Raw genomic sequence first — 22,312 nt, forward strand, 5'->3', positions numbered from 1 at the left:
GTTCCTGTACCTTGCTCTGTGAACTCTAGCAACCTTGGTCTCCCTGAATTCCTCATTCTCTCTCTTCTTATCAGGGAGGCTGGCAGACTCTGTGTATGTTCTCCTTCTCTGTGCCATCACTTGGAAACTCTCTCAAGGCAGTTAGTTGGGGCAGTCATGGGGCTCACCTTGTTTGTTTCCTGTCACTTAGGAATCAGTGTCTTTCACTGACTGTCGTCCATATTGTTTTCCACATATTTTTGAATTTTTAAATATTTCTGGTAGGAGGTTTATTCCAATCCTTATGAGTCCATCTTGACCAGAATTGAAAGTTCACACTAATTTTTCAAAACTATTGTTTACTTGGCTTAAATGTTTTACTTTCTAGGGCTATTAATTAAATGAAGGTGATTACAGACCCATCTTCATAGTATACTGATTTTATTGTGTCACTCCTTGCTCCAGAACCCCCAAATGGCTCTTCTTGCTCACTAAGTTAAATATAAACACAAACACAAGGCAATAAAAGTAGTTGTATAGTTACATAGTTTCAAGTGTACAATTCTGTAATACATCACCTATACATCACATTGTGTAACTGTACTAACCATTGTCACCCCAATAAACTTTCATTTAAAAAAAGTAGTTGTATAAAGAAGTAAAATAGGGTTTTTATTGTTTACAGATTTCTTATGTTCTATCTTGATCCTAGGATATACTTAATAAGACTGGATAGACTATATAGTCTTTATTCAATCATCCATGACAAACATTACTGTCAAACAAAAGTTTTATAAGGATTGAACAAAAAGTTGTAAGCAGTATTTATAAAAATAACCTGGACTCCAGATAAGCTAAGTGTAAGACAAAAGAATGTTAACTTCATACCTCGTAAATGTAAAACTTAAGGACTCTAGCCAAGACATTTATATAAATATTTGATCACCTCACTTTTATACACAGTAGAGGAGCCTATTTTAATATACTACATATATGAGAACATCTTTCCTTGAGCATATACAATATGAGCTGTGATTTTTTTCCACAATGCTTACATATATTTGTAGAACTGTACCCTCTTTCCAAAACCACATATAAACATTATATAGAGTACCAAACTTCTGGAGTTATCACTTCTCATAACACTTTTCAAAAAGAAGAACTTTAACAGAGTCTTTGCTGGAGGTTTATTAATTATATATTAGAGAATATTAGAATATTAGGGAATGAAACAAATTATGTGGATTAGATTGTTCAGGAAACATTTCACAGAAGATATTTTAGTCTTAAAAATCCGTAGAATTTTAGTAAATAATGAATCATAGTGTTACCACAAAACTAAACTCATCATTATTTAGTTGTTTATTAGTCTATATATTATTCTGGGAGCCAGATTTCAATACACCATAATTGTGTCTTAATGGTGAATGCTTTATATACAGGTACAGAGTTGTTTTAGAATTTTTATAATTTAGGATATGCCCTTTTGATACAGTGGTGGAATCAGCAAAGTCAGTACCTATCAATGTGTCTATGTGGATGAACTGTACTTGATCAGTTCCGCTAAAGATTGCCATGAGCATGTGTATCAGCCAGCTATTTCCACAGTAGTGCTATATATCATACTGCTCCTAAGCTCCTCAGAGTCCATTTTTCCATGCTCACCAATATGCAGGTCGGCTGGAGGGCAAATGACTTAGGCTAGATTTGACTGCGCTTCGTACTAAGCTCAGATTGAGTTCAGGACCATTCTATCTGTCTCTAGTCCTCATCTCTTGCACTCTATTTTTCTCTCTCATTAACAGGGTAATAGAGGCACCACAGATATCTGTTCAGTGGTGAATTACATCATTTTCTCTACCACCAGAAAAAAATTTTTTAGAGACAATGTTGATGAGATAGTCTTCCAAGCTTATGGGAATGTTTGCATAATTTCCCCTGAGAACTTTCCATGCATCTTCACATAACTTTGACTGTGTCCTTCTAAATCTTCTAAGTCTTTGTCAGGAGTCTATGCATAAAGCAAGATGGCCTTTCTTGAACACTTGTTAACTTTATGTGTTGCAGAATTTTGTTTCCTGTGAGCCAAATATCATAATGCCTTCCATGGCCATAGCCAGTTGCCTCCCAAGTTGACTTAACACATGAAACCTTTTTCAAAAAGAAACATTTCAAACTTTATACTCCATAAGAAAATTTACCTTAGAATGTCCCATCTGTAGTCTGCGATTTTCAGTTACCTGTCAGGAACACAAAATGTAGAAAAAATTTATATTTGCATGGGAGAATAATAAACAATAATAAATAATGGCAGAGTTTTAATGGCTTATCAGTACCTGACTGAACTCATTAAGTAGTCTGTCTTTAGTCTTACGTAGTACTTTGAAGTTCCCCAATAGCCATAAACCTGAACACAATGTAAGGGCACTACTGCTCATTTGTTTTTCTCCAGCCACATCATTAGGAAAAAGTTTCTCTCTCTAAGAATCAAGATCATATTTGGATTGTTACTTCATTGAGTTTCTTTGGAAATATTGTCTACTACTAAAGTGTAAGCAGCCAGGTTCGTTATGAACACTGCTATAACAAAGGTAGGGAATTTGGGGGTCTTGTGCATACATGTGAGTTTTGCTAATTTTTTTAAAAGAAATACAGTATGGAAAATAACAATTTTGCAAACTTGCCCAATGTGTGAATTTTCTGCCCCCTGGTGCTGGCCTGTCCATTTTCCAGTTGTTAAGAGATCTTGCCTGGTTTCCATGCAATAAAGTAGACCTACTTACTCCTATAATTAGGCTGCCATTTGAAGGTAATCAAAACTTTCTTAGAATGTGGTAACCTCAGAGTCTTGAATAATGTAGCAATTTGGGAAGGTCTTTGGGAGACAATAAAGAGCACCGCTTTGGCAGGGGACAGCAAAACTCTTCTGCTCCAGTCATCTCATTACCCTACCTGGATCCCAAATTTCATGTCCTTGTTGGGATCCTTTTATAAAATGGTTCCGATTTCCCCTAAAGGTGACTTTTGAAAACGTATTTTTAATTATTCAGGGTCTATCATTCCCTATTGATATTGCTATTTCCTTCTAAGTTTTGTGTCTTCCCAAGGGAAAACCCTATATACTAGCACACTGGATCACTTCGACCACTAGGAAAGTGACTCTCACTTGTTCTAAACAATATCAAATGTTTTTTTATTCAATGTTTTAGCATTGCGGCAACATAGGCAAAATATTAGAGGCTTTTATTTCCTTCTCTCTGATATTGCTACATTTCCCAACAGGTCTCTATATAACGTTATGATTTTATGTGGCAATTGGGAGTATTCCCATTGGATTCTAACAGCCATGAACATTGATGTTTATCTATAATTGTGGTAACGTCTAAGCACTTAAGACTTTCACATACATTTCTTCACTTACAAAACAAATATTAATTGAGTGCAAAGAATGTTTCAGGCATTGGTATTACAGATGATAAATCATATATTTTTAAAAAAGAATATTTCTTGAGTTTTAAGAGGACAATAGAAAGGAAAAGGACAAAAAGGAAGGCAAGAACAGAATGAAATAAGGTAATACTTTGTGACTCACATGGATATGAGATGCAAAGATCCTCCTGGCTTCCAAATCGCTATGACCCTGTTGGTACCTGCTTCATGTCTAGTGTCCTCTACTCTCCCCTGTTAAATTCTTCCTCTATAGCCCATCACAACATACAGCGTTCATCCTGGTAACCCCTGTGACCACAGGTTAAGTCACAGTACAGACCAAGTAACTGAGATCTAGAGTAAAGGAAGTGGGAGGTTCTTTTACTCTACACATCAGCTAAATTGCTGCAGCTGCATGCCTGCTAACACAACGAATGCTCTTGAGTCCTGAACTGTGTCGAAGGCCTGGGAGGAATCAAGGCTATCAGCATTACACTGTGAAGACATTACTGACTACAACAGGCATCGTTTCACATCCTTGGGACACATATCATGCATAAGCATTTAAACAGGGGCCCCAAAGACATATACTTGAAAGAAGGAGTAATAGAGAAACACGGAGGTATTCTTAAGTGATATTTTAAAGTTTATAGACCTTTTTATCCTTTCAGATTGAAAATAAAATATGTACAGATTTCTGTACCACTACTACAAGGAATCAGTAAATTTCAATTACAATAGGAGTATTAACACCAGTCTCAACATTATCTTTAGCTAGAAGAGAAATTACTTCACTCAAATACTAAAAGGTCAAATGATTTCAACTCACAGATGACCTGGAAGAGCTCTCTTAGGGAGTTGAGAAAGGCAGTTAATACACGGGGACTTAGAAGCACTTTCTCAAGAATAAATCACTAATAAGAATTCTCCTTTCTATCACATCGTGTTGCCTCTTACAAGTCAGTCTACATACCGGTGCTTTTTTCTCAGACTTTGGAAAGTATTAGAAATACAGTATTATTCATTTCTGACTGATATCTGTCTTAATCTTAAAAAAGTTTACCTAATCTAAGGTATTACTAATATATTTAAGATAAGTTAATCATAATGATAATAAATAACTGGGGATTTGAAGTAACTTTTTCTATATCAGTTTTGTGAAAGCATCTCTTGGCCTGAGGCTATGTCTGGGACTTCTATACAGTCAGTGTAAAAACAATAGTATATTTCCCCCAAAGAATTTATAGCCCAAATATGTGCCACAAATCCTCAGGAAGAGTTTAAGCCATTCTAGAAATGTTACTAAAATGTTTGTGATGGCAATTGTTAAGATGAAACATATCAATTGTTAAGATGGAACTTTGAAGATTGATTTTTTTTCCCTCCATTATCTGAATGGTCTGGTGTCACACAGAGTTAAAAGAAAAAAATACATAATTCAGAGAAGGTAACATCACAACTATGCACAATGAACACATGTACTTTATCAGGAAACTAAATAATAAAACTTGAAAATTTCTTAAAGCCCTGAAATTAATGATGGGAAAAGAAATAAATGATAATATGTGACTTGAATTTTTACTAACATTTCTACTTTTTGAAAGAATGGCATTTTATCCTTGAATGCTCACTCTCCCTTATAGTCAGAAAATGTATAATAGCATCCTCATTAAAATGTACTTATTGGTTATCAATTTACATATAATGCTACAGTAGTCACTGAGCAAGAAGAACTTAGGCAGAGATTCTACCTTCAGCAGTTTAAAATCAGAACTGATGACATGAACTTGGATAAATTAGTGTTAATTGTATGGCAATAACTGAAAAGAAGTAGATACTAAAATATAATCATACATTTATCCAAAGAGAAGTAGCATATGATAGAGGTCATAAAAAGTTTGAGGGAAATGTGAGCAGAAGTGTGGGACGGGGAACACATCATTTCTCTTCTGATCACTTCACAAAGACTTTCTGGAAGATATGGGGTTTCCAAAGAGATCAGCTTGGGGCAAAGTGTCAAGATGAAGTTCCCTGTGTTCACAGAGTTATGGGACTGGCTGGAACCATGCTGGGCAGTGGAAGTGGGATAACAGAATGGAGGACAGCTAGCTGAAGGGCTGTGACTGAGCTTACTGGAAGGTACATGCAGCAAAATAGATAATAAAGCTGAAAGGGGGACAAAAAACCTGAGTGCACAGAAGCAAAATATAGCTTTCCAGGCTAATGAGGAGTCAATTTCACTTAGTTTTGAATCAAGAAACTGAATTAGAAATAATGGAAATAAATAACAAATCAGAATTATTCATTAAGACATTCCCATGTAGACAGTGTCTATTTCAAAACCACAAAATTCAGTGTGGAAAACATATAAATTAGAGGCAGAACAATGTTTAATATATGAATTATACAGAAATGATTCTAATAATAAAACAAAAATACAAGAGATAAGAAAATGCCAATTTTGAACCCATTATTCAGGACTTCCTCTTAAAAGTGAAGAACACCAATCAGATTTAGTTAAGACAGAAAAATACAAAACGTTTGTTTGTTTTTTGGTGGGTTTTTTATTTATTGCTCTAGTATATTCTTCTCCTTAATAGTTATTATATATACTAAACTAATACAGCACCCAAATCACATAGACTATTCTCCAACAACCCAAACTGAACTGTCCCATTCTGGTTTACCTCATTCTTATCAACATATTCAGCTTGCAGTTGACTTTTCAGTGAATTGACATTTGAGATTTGAAAAATAACCAGTCTTCTATTGTATAGAGATTATTAAAAAGGAAAGAAGAAAATATCAATTCATATTAGATAGATAGAACAGCAAATAATTTTTCTTGGAACATTATGCAACTGTAATTCTCTTTCTCTTGATAGTCTTCTCTCATATATGCATAAACACAAACACACGAAAAACAATAAAAAAACAATAGGTTGGCTTTCCTGAGTTGTAGACCACCCATTACAAAGGGACACACCTGTCCTCTCTTTTATCTCAAGAAAAGAGACCCTAAAATGGCTATTGGTTTGAGTCTTGAGAAAGCAAAACAGCAAAATAGCAAAGAGAGGGAAGGATGGGGGTGGGGGAAGAGAGAGAGAGAGAGAGAGAGAGAGAGAGAGAGAGAGAGAGAGAGAGAGTTCTGATCACTTGAATTTATTTGTATTAAAATTATGTGCATTATAAAGTTGTTTACTTAGGGTACTTATTACGTATTTACTTTTCTGAGGTTTTGTAAATTATATTATAAAGTGTGAATTATATTATAGTTGAGAAATAGTCACTGCTCAAATTAAATATATTTTTATTTTTTATTAGGAAACCAAATGGATTGAACATAGTGTCACATCTGAAAGAGACTAAGATTTGTTTGTTTATATGTATGTATGTCTGTTTGTTTAAATATACAATGAAGCTCAAATGGAGGGTGGATCACATGACCAAGGCAGTGAATCAAGGTGAGCAGTGGTTTGATGAGCCCTTGCAATATTATGACTGCATGGCACTGAATTCAGGAAATATTTCCTCTGCCTTTTTCTATTCCTTTTTCTTTTAGTCTTTGATGGATATATAATAATTATATTTTATAAGAATGCCAGTGGTGACGGAAGTGCTTCTCCTAATGCAGAAGCTGTAAAGCTATCAGAAGGGCTTTAAGCAAATGTTATCTGTTTTACAGAAGAAATCAATTACCCGCAGATTGCTTAAACCAGTGACAGGCATGGTAAGGAATAAAATGTGTTAAGTAGAAAAGTTACAGCCATCAACATGTAAGGAATTACATGATATATGAAAGCAATCACTTGTTCAATTTACCTTCAAAACTAAAACAAGTTCTTCTGCATTGGAAATAAACATGAACCTCACTTAGAAAAGGGAACAATTTCCAACTCAATGGAAAAAGTACTATATAAATTTTAACTAGCAATAGTCCTATTAGGAGCACACAACCAGGTTTTCAGAGATAAAGTATGTGAACTATTTAACATACTTATTTCAAAGTAGGCATCAGTTTGTCTTCATCTTCCTGCAATTCACCATTATGTAATTTTCCAGATATTCCTAGAATAAAAGGAGTCTGCTAAAAAAAATGAAACAGAAACAAAAAACTCTTCACTTTACAGCATTCCTTATATTTATATCAAACTGCAAAGGGTCTGAATTAAAAATACTTTTAGTATATTTAAGTTTTAATATTCGTTATTCTCTATTAATAACACACATTTTATTATCTATGTTAGCAAGAAAAGATTCTGCTTAAAAAAAGAAAAATAAGTGTTTCAAAGAGGCTCTGACAGTTCTTATGGAGGACATCATGGCTCAAAATGCTAATCAAAGCTATTAATTACTCAGGTGGAGTTGGCATCTTGCTTCTGAAACAAGGTCACCATTTTTAGTTCTTTATCCTATCAGTCCATTAGGAATTTTTGCATCGTATAATTTAATTTTTAAAGCAAATTAATTCAAATCACATGTAACATAAAAAGTGATTTCTTAATATTGCAAAACAGAAATCATTTTACCAGATGTGCCATTAGAGACATCACAGTACAACCATCATGTTTCTGCGAGTGTCATTGTCTGCAATGACAGCCATGACAAGAGATACCTGACTAATGAAGTATTTTTCTTTTTCACTTTTTTTTTCTAAACTGGGAAGTGTTTAGAAGAATTTGTTCATATGATATTTTAATAGAATCAGGAGTAATATACCAGCTGGTGCATATCATTCTTTTACAATATTCTGAGGGGGAGCTTTATACTGTTTTAATTTTCTTTGGAATCAAATATGTATATTCAGATTTCATGCAAGTCAATTGTCTTTAATGGACAAATGTTACTGATCAATTCCAAGAACTATATTTTTTGAATATGTGTAAGTGAACATTTTTAAGAAGTTGATACTGGTAGTTTTTTTGTCTACTCTGACACAGAAAACAACAATATTGTGCAAATTCTCAAATGAAAGACAACACTGCTAATGCTTTTTTCTCTGTAAAATTATCAGGTTGATATAATGGTGATGTCCTACTGATTATTCACCACAGATCTTCCAGCAGGATAATGCATTCTCAAAATATGAACTTGAAGCTAAAATATTAAATATGCATTTCCTCCTTCTGTAGGACATGGGGAAATGCCACATGCTGTTGGTGAGAATGACCCATAAGTGTTGGATTTTTCTCCCCCTTGCTCTTCTCTTCCATAAACAGTTAGTGTGGTGTGCAGTGAACCAAAGCAACAATGTGATTCAAGCTGTCTCCATAGCTTCTTGGTAAAAGAAAGGATCAACTATAAAAACTCCCCTCCTACAGCTTTCAGCTCTTGCTTCCCACACTTTAACATCTTCTGTCACCTCTGGCGCTGTTCCTGACCCATGCTAAGCTAAACTAAAGGATGATAAGTTTGCTGCCTTCGCCCTTGTCCTGAGGGGTTGCACATTATCCTATCAAGTATCAGTAGCCATTTCTGTGGGATATTTGTCACCCCACGAAGGCCTTTAGAACAAATGAAATGGGCACCGAATTACAAAAATGTCATTCTCTAAAGGAAATGGATGAAGGCTTTTGTTCTCCAGTAATAAATAGGTGCCATAGGCTTATAACACTATTTTTATATTAAATTTGACAGGGTTACTATTTCTAGTTCATTAAGGGAACAGCTTGAAGACTATTTCTTTCTGTACTTTTTAAAATAATGTTGTTTCCCTGTTTTCTTCCCAGTAATAAATATAAACAATACCTGGCAATAAATCCTGGAAATCACAGATTATTTATTTCAAGTTACTTTTGCTAATGATTATTTTAAGAATGTACAAAAGCCATTTTAGGAAGGGATATTGAGATTATAAATGGATTATGTAAGAGGTACCTATGAATGGATTTTAAAAGCCTGATTTATACCTATTCCTCTTTTCTTTATAAATCACAAATGCATTACTTCCTTTTCTCACACATTATAGTTTTACAGGGCATCATGATAAATATTCCATGGACAAAGGTCAAGCAAAGGATTATAACTCAATTCCTTAAATAAAAGCTTCAAAGTAAATCCTCTGTGTTTAACAACAGTATACAGGGGTCAAGATGACAATGTCCCAGACTAGAGCATAAAATGTGTGTTAATACCTTTCAGCCTCAATACGTTTGTTAAATGGGTATACTTGGACTGACATACTTAGATATTTTTGAAGTGGAGCTTGAGCAAGAGACATAATACGTGATAATACATAGCACCATAAGTTTTTAGATAGACTTGAATCGTGTGGTTTATCAGGTTGAACCGAGCATTTCCGTGGTAGCTAACTATTTCTAACATAAGAGGTATATTTCTTCTATAGGTTCACCTACCCCTACCCTATAATTTTAGAATTGGGCTACCTTTTGCTTAATAAGCTTATTTTGTTAAACAAAATTTGTAAGATAAGGTAGTGAAAATAATTTATGGGAATTTTTATTTGACTCACTAGTATACGGATGAAGACTACTAATAGCTGTGATATACTCTGTGAAAATTATGTAATCATGAAGCAGATTATCTGTGTTTACCTTTAGATTTTCTTATTCGTTTCAAATCATAACTCTTGGGTTGATATATCGTGTTGCATATCTTTTGTCAATATATGTCAATATTTTGACAGAATTGATTAGTAAAAACAGTACAAACTGGGTAAACCAATGCGACTTTTTAATTAGGTTAAAGTCGCCATTTTAGAAGCAAATGGCTAACAAAATTCATCTACATTTTATGCCTCTCAGTGGTCATTGGCCTTGTTTTGTATTTTTTATTTATTTTTGCTTCTCAACAGGAGAATACATGCCTGGTTTTGTGAACTCCCTGACTGTAGAGCTTTGTAAGGGCACCATGGGAGCCAAAAGTTCTTCAAAGAAGACCTAAGTAAGTCAGTCCACATCTATTCATTTAACATGTGCTCAAAGGTATTAATGAACATTTTCAACTCTAGATAGATCACTGTCATTTTGAGCCACCTCATACCGATCCTCTAGTGTCCTTTTTTCTGACAAGTTAGTCTCCATTGCTTGTAACTAAAAATTCTTTATCTTTAATCATTTAAAATCCTTGACTAAATCTAGCAAGTGATTTTTGCACATAAGTAAGGGGAAAGTGTTTGAAAAACACACAAGAAGAAAACCGTAAGAAGTGTTTTTTCTTGGCAAATGAAAAATGATGACTAATATTCATCCTAGTATCACAAATAGAATACGTTAAATAGAAACATAGTAGATAAAAAGAGTTTCATTGATAGAAAAGTTGTTTAAAAATTATAGGAGTTTACTCAAAGAGTCAAGTAATTTGTTTTTCTGTTGATCTTTAAAAAGAGAATAGATTCCACTTCATTTGATTCTATTTTTCCTGTCCCACCCAAATGAATTAAAGTGCAGACTATGTGCAATCTTTTTATCATCCAATACTACTGTTTAAAATTGGACTTCAATCTTTAACTGACTTCTCAAGTAAAGCCATTTCTCAAAGGCCACCAGTTTTCTCTTAATTACCCAATATAAAGACCATTTTAAAATAAATTGATTTTTTAATGTCCTTGACTTGTAGCCTTTAATTTAGTCAACAGTTCTGAAACTGAAGTTATATCCCCAAAATATCTCCCACCTGATTTCCTCATTATTATACCCTAGGAAGCAGTAACTAGAAGCCCAGAGCACATCAGTGCTATTGTGGGATAGGCCCTAGGAAAGAGCGCTATACTTCCTCCTAAGGAGGAAAAAAAAAGGGTGACACACAAAGAGAAATAAATTCTCCCACTTACTGGTGGGACTGAAGATAATTTAGCCACATTTGAGCCAAGGGCTTCAAAGTAGGAAAATCAAATGTAAAGCTATAGGTACCAGCAACAACTTGGCAGCCTATGGGCGCTACAAGGACAGGAGAAGGGCACACAAGTGTGTGGCTGCTTCAAAGCCATGGTAGCCTAATGGGAAGACATTCTATACACACAGCCACTTTAATCTAGGCGAAGAATAATGGGCACTCGGAAACAGAGGTTGACAGAACAAGGTGGGGGTGGGGTGCATGGCAGTGTATTTTAGCAGTTCTTTGATAATTTACTGAATTAATGATATTCCTGTGAATTACATTAATTTATTCTAGGGTAAGTGTATATGTCTCATGTTTTGGAGGACAGAGGGCAGAAAAAGTTACAATATGTCAATCTGGAAATATTTTATAAATCACTTAGGAAATGTACAAAAAACATGCCAAGTCATTTATATTAGAGGCACCTGTGGCACTTGAACATCTAATTCAACTAAACCTAGCTAGTGATTCTTACTATAAGAAAGGGGTACATGCTTGAAAAGCATCTAAAAAGAAAAACAGGAATAATTTAGAGTTTGAAGAAATACATTTTCTAGAATAATCAAATCAAGTCTAAGGAAGAAAATACATTTTTTTTTCCTTTTTCTTTTTTAACAAATGAGAAGCATGGTAGGTAAAAGAAGACTTTCTTTAAGAGAAGAGTGTTAAAACCTTGTAGTAGCTTACTCAAAGAACTTGAGTAATTTTCTTTTGTGTTGATCTTTAAAAAACAGAGTAAAAAAGTTCAATTTCGTCAGTTCTCTTCTGGCTCATTACGTACACTCCTCCCTTCAATTCCTGTCCAGTCAGTTGTCTAGTACTATTGATGAGGACTTGTCCATATTTCTAGCATCCATATATCAGTTTAAATTTATTTGTTTCTGTTCTGGTTTGGGCCCTCATGAGTGCTCTCATTTGTATTGATTGCTACCAAACAAAAAACAAATGTTTTTTTTTTTTTAAATCAGATTTACCTCCATTCTCTCTCCATCTCTATTGTAAATGAATTTAGTAAATCATCTCCTTCCCCCACCCCAACAAGTCAGAAAGCAAGAATTCCACTGCTGTATCTCTCATTAACTGGGTGAACGAGGCCACGTTGCTTTAAGTCTTTAAGACTCAGTTTCCTCATTGAGAAAAGCAGAACTAATAATAGTACCTCTTTCAAACAGTTGGTATTTTGAAATCACTTGAATTTTTTACAAAGTTTTCTGAAGCTATTTGTCATAGTATGTTCCCTTCCAAGACAGAGAGCTTTGTTGGGTTTGGTGGGTGTTTTCTTAAAACATTTAAATAATATGAAATGCAAAATATGCTATTCTTTGAATTTGCTGACATTTAGACATGTATCCAACAATATTTAAAATAGTATTATATTTCCAAAATGACTTATTTTCTTCATAAAAAGTATGGTATCTGCTAATTTTATCACCTCATGTTTATATACATATATGTATAAGTGGTTTATAAGTGAAAGAGCTTTAAAATCATGCGCATTGAAATGGATCTAGGTGATTTTTTTCTCTATAAATCATTTTCTTAGGAGATAGGAATAATTGGTATTTATAAAATCTGGACCAGTTTTGACTAAGACACTCAAGTGTTAGTAAGATATTATAAATCTAGCTACTTTAAAGCCTTTAAAAACATATGTATACATATATATATATATGTACATATGTATATATGTACACATATATATATATATGATGTGTGTGTGTGTGTGTGTGTGTGTATAGCAGCTTTAATGTTATTTTTGTTAAGAACACAATAACCACATTTATTAATTCCTGGGGAATAATCGTGAAGGTTGATTTTGATTGCCATCTTAATTTTCAGCTGATAATATTAAAGTAGAAAACTTGAGCTGTTAACAAAATCTAGTAAAATGAAATGTAATTTAAACCCATAATGCACGATTATAAAAGGGAAGTAAACTACTGCTTTTAAATGGCTCAGCTTGTAGTGATGTAAGTTGGCACTAGTGACTAATCTTTTTAAAGTTTACTTTCCAAATTTAACTTTGAGCTGCCACATAGCAACTATCACTGGTTAAAAATTGCTTTGCAAAATCAGCCATAAAATGTGTATTATATATACATTTAATATAAAGAGAAGTCTTTCAAATCATAATATATTAATTAGCTACATGATATAGCAAGCCACAATCAGATTACTTATTGAACTAATTTAATTTGCACAGTGGCAGCTAATTTAAAGGACGCATTCTCTTTTCAAGCTTGTTTTTAGAAATTGTTAAGCAAAAATTATTAGTCTGGGATTTGCAAACAATTTTTCTCCCTCCTATTCTCTTTTTCAAAGGGAAAGCTGGTGTAATTCTTACCTTTGATGGATAGAGATAGAAACATACATATATAAAAAGACAAGAATAAACTAGATTATGAAAACCCACAGGAAGAAGAAAATGAATTCTAGTTTCTAAGGTTAGCATCAAATTTTCATTGCTTTACGTCCTTTTCAGGATCCTTTTGGAATCAATGGATGATCTATACATTCAGGTGAGATAGAATACACTGTAAGTATGTTGCTGAGCTACTCTCAGGACAAATGGAAACTGAATCCTACTGCCCACAGGCTTACATGCTTGTTTCTGTGCTCATGTATTCTGAAGAAGCAAATATTCTGCCTGCCCCTAAGAAGCAGAATATCAGAGAAAGAACAAAGACAGAAAGGACAGTGATATAAATAAAGTGAACCTTAAACAAGGTATGATGAAGAAAACTGTGATGGAAAAGTTTTTTATATAATTACTCATATTTTGAGACTGATGTAAAAACGTCCATGAAAAGGCTTGTTGAAAAGAGCAAGTGATAAGGAACACAATTTTGTCACACAGTAGAGCCCCAAACTTGTGGAAAATAAAACTATTCCAAATTTTTGCAGGTATATTTTATAAGACATTCTGATTAAATAATGATATCTACAGTCCTAATATACCAATGGTTCAGTAGAGGAAGTGAACAATAAAAATAATGTAAGAAAACAGAAAAACTCAGATTTTTACAAATTTACTTTTGATATACAGAAGGTAAAACATGTCCTACTTCAACTAGCATTATCGCCCTCACCAATCTATAATCATCTGCTATTAGTATGGCTCTCATATTCTAACCACAAATTATTCAGGGATAAACAAATGCAGTGATCATTTAATTAAACAGACATTTGCTAAACTAGAAGATATTTGTCCATGTGAGATATACTGCATAGTTTTCAAATGATGGGAATTTGTGACTGTAGAGGCAAAACTCCGATCAAAATGTCTGTGACCATAGATATATCAATCATTTATTTTGTGTCAGATACTATTTAAAGCACACAAGTATATGTTCTATGTGTTTAATACTCTTCTTAAACCAAAAAATTCACTGAAATTTCCCTATAAACTCAGTTTCTGAAGTCCAGTGATAATTTTAGCCTAAAGTACAAAAACACTCATAACCCAAACCACGTATACATATCCTTGTAATAGAAGAATTCAGGCATTTTTCTCAGACAAATGTTTAATTCCAATTAATCTATTCAGGAATAATGAAATTGATTATTTTATTCTGGTTTAAATTTTTATTCTCTTAAAAACTGTTGTATTATGGCCTTCAATTTAATAGAAACTATGTAAACTTCATACATATATATATGTGTATATATATATATATATATATATATATATATATATATATATATATATATATATGTTTCCTGATTCTTGTATTTTACACTATAATGGACAAAATATTTTAGAATTAATTAAACAAATAAAAGCATAAAGTTTAGAAATGTAGGTAGAATGATTATTAATGAGTTATCTGGTTTTTGTTTTGTTTTTTGTTTTTCTTGCTGGAGTTACTATTTCAAGCTCATATTTTAATATTGGGATATAGAAACTATATTGAAATGAATTAAGTAATTAGTAACAGAGTTGGTAAAATGAATTTAAATATGAAACAGGCTGATTGTCTCATGTGACTTGTAAAATAAAATCACGTTACTTAAAATTTCAAAAGAAGATATTGTAGAATGTTTTGGAAAGTGGCCTTATGATTGAAATAACTGTATATCCATGTAAAATGGTGGCTCTTGTGTACAAGTTTAAATTTAAGGTAGGACATGATTGTCAACCTCACACATATATTTAGGCACTTAATGATTTAAGATGGTGTTGTCTTCCATATTCTTTTAAGAGCACATACCCTGTTTTTGTTTATCTGTTATCTCATATGTATTACGAGGTCAATCATATAAGAAGATACTTATTTCCCCTTCACCTATCATATCTGGAGGAAAATTATATGGTAAAAGCAAGGAAGCAAAATAGGAAGGAAAAAGAAAATATATATGTTATCAATAAAGACACAATCGAAACTATAAACAAAAAGATAAATAAGTATTCATAAATCAAGGATCTTGGTTTGCCTACCCACTTCTCATTTTCCTTTCCTTTCTCTCATTTCTTTTATGGTCAAAATGATTGTGAACAATCCCTAATATCCCTAGTCATCCATATCTCCTACTCTTTATTTTCTGCTTTGACCCAAGATGGGTATTTGCCATGCATTCAACTTTCACAAGTTTCACAACTCTACATGTATAGAACAACCTTTACTTTTCATTTCTGGCAATTCTCAGGTCTGATACTTCACACACACTGATACTTCTCCCCAATTAAATTGAAGTGGAATAATATAAATAATAACACTTCCCAAAAGTAATTACTGAAAGGAATGATGGAATGGGTTTATTTTAAACAGTAACCTCTGATTGTCTCTTATCCCTCTTGAAAAAACACACACAAAGATTTTCCATATGTTTTCCAGCCTCATGAAGTCGTTCAATCAACTAAAAAGGAATCAAATCATGAATGGTGTTGAAAAAAGTACAATGACTCTGTTACGAGGACAGTAGTTCTTACCGTAACAAATAGCAACAAGCAAAGAAGAACATGGAGTTTGCTATTGGTAGCTTCGTCTAGGCCCATTTAAGACAACCTAGGAGGTTTAACATTTTAGACACCAAACCTGGATCCCGAAATGGCTGAAATGGCCATGCTACTGGGAGGTATGGCTGTTTGAGCAGCTAATTTCATCAATGTGGGCTTTGAATAGTGCCTGACATACAATAAATGTTCCATAAATCTCTGATAACAGAAATTCTGATATGAGCTTTGCATACGCAGTTATCAAGTACTAGCTCTGTAGCCAATGATACTTTGCTTGGTGTTGAACAATTCAGTTACCACATTCACCAGCCAGACCATGCCCAGAGCAATTGACGGCCTGCACTGCGAGGTCTGATAACAAAGGAGAACTTTGAGAAACTCGAAGAATGTTTAGTTTCTCTTTATCACACCAGCTTTTTGAATATTAGTAAAAAAAGAAGAAAAAAAAAAGCCTACTTAATGAACAAATTTAGAAAAAATTAAAGATGAAAGCAAACATAAAATGAAGAGAACATATGCCATTTTACATGATATATGCTGATATTTTATAATATGTCTTCTATTATTCATCTTTCTGCCAGATTTACATATTTCCCCATTTATACATGGGGAATTAAGAACTTTGAAACGTTTTCCCATGCCTTTAACAGATGCAATGATGTTTGCAATTGCAGGAGACACCTGATTATTCTTTAATAAGAAATTTATAAGAAGGAATTTTGTTCTCAAAAATGCTTATGAATTTAGAATCATCTTTTGCTCTTCCATCAATAGATCTCCTACTGCTGTTTGCTTAACTTATTGGGAAGAAACTTGACATTATAATGCAAACTTTTCTGTTTCCATGTTTTCCCAAGCATGGACATCCTGAAGGGTGGGAGAGGGACCACAAAAGTTAATGCTAAAGTTACTGTTAAAGTACAAACAAGAAACTTTAAATTCTCCATAATGTTAAGAACACCCAGATTCTATACAGTCATCTTTCTCCCTACGCTCAATACTAGCTGTCCTAAATTTCTGCTTTTCAAGGTCACAGGAATTTTTTAAAATCTCATTTAGTCCATCAACCATTACAACTATTGCTTTTTCAAGATTTGTTTACCCATAAGCTAGGTTACACAGCATGCAAGTAGAATAAGAAGATGCATGTTTTTATTATTAAGACTGAAATAATTTAATAAGAAATTCCTGAAGTAAATGGGTTAGCCTTTTTACACCCTAAAGGATGAGCAGCTAGCAGTTCTGCCCACTAATGAGCTACTTTTGACCTGACTAAAACCATTTCAGGACCACTCCAGGGTCTACTCATTCACAAAGATCTCTCCCACCCCCATACAATTTCCATCCAATGGGCTGTGTGCCTGATCTGCATGCAATATTGTCAGCCAGCATGAACGATTTACAATGGGCACTTTATTTCTGTAATTTAAAAGGAAAAAGAGAGAGAAACAACTACTGATGCAAAATATCATTTTTTTTTTCTTTCTAATGGATGAGTAATAATCAGGAGATTCTGAAAAGCTGTCCAGGGTGCCTGTCAGCACTGGAAAAATTTCTGACCCAGAGAAATATATTCACAAACAGCCCCTGTGATTATGAGTTACAGGCCCTTTGGAGAAAGCTGCTTAGAGAAGCACTGAAGAAATTATAAAACTAGTTTAAATAGTACTTGGCACGCAGATTTCACCATTCATACATACATACCACTTTGCACAGACGAAAATATAGAAAATTATATGTTGTGAATTAAATTTAAAACAACATATAGAGAATATACGTTACACAGAAGTCTACAATGAAACCCTATTTTAATAGATGCCAAAGGGCTGGAAATCAGGAAATGAATGTAAATTAGATCAGATTTTGGCACCTTGCAAATCCATATTCCCATCAGCCCCAATCCTGCGCTCCAATTTAACGTGGTTCTGAAGATCCTCTTTGTGGTCTGATTTGGAACCTATTACCTCTCTTTTGAAAGGAGAACAATGAAGGAGGAGAAAAGGAATATGTGAAGAAAGGTAACAATAATGCACTTGAATTAAGGGATCATTTTGCTTCATGTTCTCTTTCAGTCCCTCCTGCCCTTGCATAGATCTTGGCAACGGTTTCTGTTACTGTGCCAATTTAGTGAAGGCAGTGGGCATCGTGCTGGAGGGAAAAGGAGCTGCGTAATGTCCCCAAACGGAAACTGTTTGCCAAACAAGCCAACAGAGGAAATTAGGGGTTAAAACCACTGTGATGATGTAAATCAGAGCTTTGTTCTACGCGGGATTTCTCTTAACAGGGGCTGTTCAGTAGCAGGCACCTCTGGCCGGTCCCTTGGGAAAATTCTGCAACTTGGGCATAACTTTCCTCTAGGCAGTCTCTCAGAGAGCTGTTCTCTTTGCAAAATGTGAAAAATGTGTCTCCAATAAGTGAAGAACTATGCACTTAGCAAGGTGTATGGGATCTACACATGATTATTTACGTGGACTTGAAATGAAAATGATTAACTCAGTGTTTATTCAATCCCCATACACAGAGTAAGGTTCTTGGATAAAAATCAGTTAAAGTGGCAATTTGGCATCCTGTGGAAGAAACATCTGGTTGGTTGACTGCAATTTCATTTATGAATCAGCAGTTTTGGCAATGTACAGACACAGTTAGAGATTATTTTTATGACGTTATCTGAGTTTATTTGTGCTTCATTTTAAAACTCAGGCAAATGTCCAAGTGTGATGGGGCGTAGGAGGGCTAACACAGTAATAACTTTGTGTAGTGAGTAATTGTGTATATCCTAATGGGATAAATCATATAAATAGTAACATGTCGTATTTATAGTCTGCAGAGTGCTTCATAGGTATTATGTCATTTGATTCTTGTAATAACCCTGGGAAGTAGACAAAGGAGATCTTTTCAATTTCACAGTTGAGGAAACTGAGGCCAAGGAAGTTAATCTGTTCAAGGTAAGAGTTAACCAGAACTTTAATTCAGGTCACCTGACTCCAATTCTAGTGCTAATTTTCAGCTCATTGGACTAGGGAGATATGCTAAGGGTAAGAAAAAGTGCTTTAATGGCTGGTCAGGGTTGATGTTTTGGGTTCAGAAGTGGAAGAGCAAAAGGGAAAGAAGCGCATCCTCACAATTCAGAATCTGTTGTAGAATAGCACTGTGTGTCTGTGAATATTGATAGAGTCTGTGTATATGTAAGTGCGCACACTTTCATTTTGTGTGTGACCAAGCCCTACAGATATTGATCAGTATTCACATGACTTGTAGGGTTGAAATGCATGGGTAAATCCGGGCTTCGTCACTTGTTATATGCTTTACAATAGTAAAGGTACTTCTTAGCTGCCACCATCACCTTGTTATCCTTTAAGAAGCTATAAAGTAGAAAGGAAGAATAGAAAGGTGTTTTTCACGGTAACAAACCACACCACCGTCATTTTCAGAGTGCCCTGGATAAGAGACACTGTCTGTCACTTCTGAATCTAAATTTTTTTTATGGATTCTTAATTTTCAGTTTGAAAAAGAGGCGAACCACCTCTTCATTCAATGTATTTATGAAGGTACCATTTTCAGTTTGAAAAAAATCCAAAATATTCACCTTCCTTTTTATTTTTTTTTTAAGATGCAGTATTTTATGTGGCACTCTGAACATGTTGTGAAACTCAGGGAGAGTGGAAATTTAGTTTTCTATCAGCTAATAACTTTTTCCTAGAAGTCCAGCCAAAAATTCAGGAAACTGACTCTTCGTGCGTGTGCCAGAAGCCCATTAAATAAAGCAATACCTGTGTGTAATGGAAATAAGGAGATCATGGGAAAAACTATAAATGCCACAAAACACGGTTAGTTTCATAGGCTTGGTTTTTAATTTCTGCCATTTATTTTTCCTTCTTCAAAAGTAAAACGAAGAACAACCTAACAGCAAGAGATTAATCCAGAAAATAAAAAGTGGCTCTTCCCCAAACGTTCTGCCTTTTTATCCCCCTGTCTGGAAAATGAATCAAGGTTTTCCAAACTAGCAGTGCTTTTGCATTTTTCTTCATTAGAAAGTATATTTGTAAAACAAGCTCCAAATTTTTGCCATTCATGATTCCTGGTCACAGGGTGATATTCTTCAGTGACACAATCTTCAACGTATATCCCTCAAAGGATCATTTCTCATTCAGGGCTCACGACGTAGTTCAGGCACAGCTGAAACCACCCCTCCTATACTCTCCACTTCAACCACAGCAGCTCATTATCAGAAGCACGTTGCAAAGGGCGGTGCAAGCACAAAAATCAATCTGATTGCCTGTGTAGCTCTGGAAAATCATTCCAGGGGAGAAAAAAGAAATGTCGGAGAGGAAGGAGAAAAAGGGCTGGGAGGGTGGAAAAGGGCTGGAATGAGGACATAAGCCCTCCCAGGCCCATAAGGACTGAAGTTTAATGGCTGAGTGCTTGTTTTGAACTGTGACCTGAGGTTTGGCTGGGCACTAACAGTGGCATGCCTCATCAGCCACTGTCATAGACACCCCAGGGTACACCTCCAGCAGGGAGTCGACTCCGTATCCTGAATTCTCAACTACCAGCTACCCACTGCCTCCTCCGCACGCACTGCTGAGACCCTGCCGAGAAATCAGCATGCAACCCAAGGAAGCATCCTTTCTCTGGAATAAAAATTAATATTACTTGTCATATTTCATGTCTGAGCTCTTTTCATGCTTTATCCTCTGGTAATGAGGGCTAAATTACCAATATTAGTAGATTTTCATGGCTAGCACAGAAAGAGCTGTTACCAGAATAAATGTTTGCCTTGCTTCTGTTGGACACAGGCTCTGCTAATGCAGCTTTGCTAATTATTTCTAAATAGGCAATAATCTGCATCCCCTAGTGCTGGATAGTGGATTGGCCATGTACCTGCTATTTCCCTTATTTACATGTTTTACAACTTTATCAACTACACTAATTACACTCTGAGCACTGTTTAAAATTTTCTGTTAATAGAGATACAATGATGCACCAGAGGATATGTATTTGTGCCATAATTACGCCTCTGTTCCGACGACGCAGTCTCCAATTAGCTGTCTACGGTGGCACAAGCAGCTGCCTGATATTCTAAAGCAGTGAAACATCTGCACGGCGGATGATACGCTCACATGGATTTTTTTTTTTAAGCCTAGAAATTTACACCCAAGGGAGTGCAGACAAATAGGAGCCTGTCATGTGTAGGGATGATTAGAAATCCTCACCATGGCAACATTGGAGCAGCCATGTCACAGAGTGAGGGGACACATGTCTAGATGAAGGCGCTAAAAACATTTGCCATTTTTTTTTTTTTTTAGCGTCAGTCTTCCAAACTTCCCTCCCTCCCCCTTTCTCTTTCTCATATTCTTCTCTTTGCATCTAAAGCCAACCAAAACAGCAGGTGAAAAGGCCAGAGTCTGCAGCCATGCAAGGCTTATGACACATGGGATTTAGTGTTAGGAAAAACAGTGTGCACTCAGAAATGTTAGACCCAGGAGATGCACAGGGCCAGGAAAGGGTGTGTGTGTGTTTTGTTTGGAAAATATTGTAATAATAATAATTATTTTTGTGTGTGGTGAATTGTGTTAAGAGCAAGAGGCAAGATAGAAAGTAAATATTAGACAGAATACAACAGTTGAGGTACCTTATTCAAAAGATGACACCTAATTTAAAATTTCCTTTTAACCCTCATTAACAGTTACAATTTCTGCATGAACAGTTGGCTAGCACACATTAGTGAGAGTAGGGGAAGGCACACAAATGTCTCCTAGTCTGATAGTGAATATATTTCTTAATGCTGCTGCTTTGATAAGCCTGCCTGGAGAAAGACAGAGCATGGATGCGTGTAACTATACTTAAAAAGGGCGTTAAACCCTATAGGCAAATATAGAGGAAATGAAAGAATACATCATCATATTTCCTAGAATTGTGCTCAGTTGTATATTATATGAATTTTAGTTTAGTTAGGAATAACATTATGCTATGCCTATGATTTGACCACAGAGACTTCAAAGGTGCACTCATAGTATTTATTGTTTTGCTCTGTTGTGTAACCTTTATTCCTCTATAAGAATACTAAAATGTAAGTTAGTAATTTAAAATTGGTTTTTCAAATAATTA

At 34.7% G+C, this 22,312-nt stretch overlaps 1 long non-coding RNA gene across 1 annotated transcript in view; it reads right to left on the minus strand.

Moving 5' to 3' along the window:
- Window positions 1-22,312, minus strand: part of LOC308494108 — an 84,451-nt gene that overhangs the window by 21,065 nt on the left and 41,074 nt on the right. Inside the window, exon 2 of the long non-coding RNA XR_013992867.1 lies at window positions 2,181-2,219. This is a non-coding gene — a long non-coding RNA (uncharacterized lncRNA). The remainder of the gene's footprint in view (window positions 1-2,180; window positions 2,220-22,312) is intronic.

Source organism: Rhinolophus hipposideros (assembly GCF_964194185.1).
Source record: "Rhinolophus hipposideros genome assembly, chromosome: 3".
NCBI classification, from domain to species: domain Eukaryota; kingdom Metazoa; phylum Chordata; class Mammalia; order Chiroptera; family Rhinolophidae; genus Rhinolophus; species Rhinolophus hipposideros.